This window comes from Odontomachus brunneus, unplaced genomic scaffold (assembly GCF_010583005.1).
Source record: "Odontomachus brunneus isolate Ranch 3 - 2012 unplaced genomic scaffold, Obru_v1 Obru_scaffold_048, whole genome shotgun sequence".
NCBI classification, from domain to species: Eukaryota; Metazoa; Arthropoda; class Insecta; order Hymenoptera; family Formicidae; genus Odontomachus; species Odontomachus brunneus.
In genome coordinates this window covers 2,022,324-2,024,415 of record NW_022639498.1, presented here as the reverse complement: position 1 = coordinate 2,024,415, position 2,092 = coordinate 2,022,324, and positions in this window count along the sequence as shown.

Below are 2,092 nucleotides of genomic sequence, written 5' to 3'. Positions count from 1 at the left end.
GAACACAATTCCTCTCCTATTGGCCAAAGCTGGCCGCTTCTGGGCGATTGATTCCTTCAGACGGTCCAATTGTTGACAGTATAGGTCCGAATTAAGAGTTTGGCCGTAGGGGAGCAGCTCATAGTGGATGATTCCCTGCCACCAAACACACAGCAAAGCCTTCCTGACCGTCAAACCTGGGTTGGCCACCGTTTGCGCCGGCTCACCGCGTTTTGATCACGACCGTTTTTGCTTGACGTTGTCGTAAATGACCTACTTTTCATCACCAGTCACCATCCGCTGCAGAAATGGGTCGATTTTGTTGCGATTCAGCAGCGATTCGCAGATGGAAATTCGGTCCATGAGGTTTTTTTGCGTTAACTCGTGTGGCACCCATACATCGAGCTTCTTTTTATATCCAGCCTTATTCAAGTGGTTCCAAACGGTTTTTTGTGCAATGTTTAGCTCCTGGGCAATCGAAACAGTGCTTACATGACTGTCGGACTCGACAATTTCCATTATTTTATCGACGTTTTCGACAATTGGCCTTCCAGAGCGTGGTGCATCTTTGACATCAAAATTACCGGAACGGAATAGACGAAACTAAAATTGCGCGTGATTGGCTGTTATAGTATCAGGACCATAAACATTATTCATATTTTCAGCCGCTTGGTTTGCGTTTTCGCCTTTATCGAAGAAAAACTGTAAAATATGGCGTATTTTCTCTTTGCTGGTGTCCATCTTTGACGCGCGCTCAAACAATACTGAGTCAAACAATCACAAAACTGTCTGAGAAGTTTTTTTAGTAACGAAATCTTATCTTTCTAACGCCATCTAGCGTAAACCGATCGCACTTATACAACGCGAGATACACATTACTAAGGCCATCTATTGGAAAAATAATGGATTTCTTTTTACTACACCTTATATATATATATATATATATATATATATATATATATATATATATATATTGCGGATTGAGTAGTGTCACGTGAATACTGCGAATGTTGTGACAGGCGCGCTGCGCTCGTTTTTGCACTCTTTCTTGCAACGGTTCAGCATCGACGCGAATTACCGGGTGTCTCGCGTGAAGCTGACGTTCCGTGAGTGTGGTGGCTTATAGCACGAATAGATAGGAGAACTGATACTAGGCGATTTCGTGTACAGAACTTTTTTTTGAATAAGCTCCCGCGTATCGCATCGCAGGAAACCGTGTGTTATCGGAAGTCTAGGTCGGTCGATTGCACGCGTATAGTACGTGAAGTTTCGAAGTTTTTGAGGTTCCCGTACTAACTCGTTATGTCGGAGCCAAACGGGCCGGACACTTGGATTTACGAGCTGTCCCTCGAACAGCTGCGCGAGCAGGCCGTACAACGAGGACTTAGTGACGCGGGGACGATAACCGCGTTACGAAGTCGCTTAACACGCTGCGAGCGTGCGAGGCGTTGCGAGCCTCCTCCACCTTCGCCGGCGGACGACGTTATAGGACCGAATTTCCAACTTCCGGAAAACAGAGTTCAGGGAGCTGGGGCGAGTAAGGTGACGGGACAGGAGTTGCCGGGTCTAGTGGGACTAGACCAAGACTTATCGGACCCCCGAATAGAGGAGTCATTACCGTTAAAAGCGGACACGCTTTTAAAACTGCCTCCTCGCCTGTCGTCACCTATCGTGACCCCGCCGCCGATATCGCGTATCGCGATTCCCTCGCAAATGTCATGGCCGCCGCGAGAAATATCGCCCGAATTCGTACCGTCGGCAGCGTTTCACCCGCCACAGAGTGGACACGAGTTCCGAAATAGTGAACGATTTTTGTGGGCCAGCGACGCGTACATACAATGCGTCGCTAGAATCTTAGTTTTTCGGGCGCGCGCGGCAGCGACGTAGAAACCTTCCTCAAAAGAATAAAGGAGAGACGCGATTTGATGCCGATTCGCGACGAGGACCTATTCAAATACCTCCCATTTTTTCTATCGGGAATAGCGCTACGCGTGGTACCGCACTAAGAGACCTCGGTGGATGACGTGGCCACGTGAGTTCGGGGCCACGTTGCGTTCGCAATTCGGCGATCGCGGAGGCGCCTACCTCGCGACCGACTTCGCGGAGTAATTCA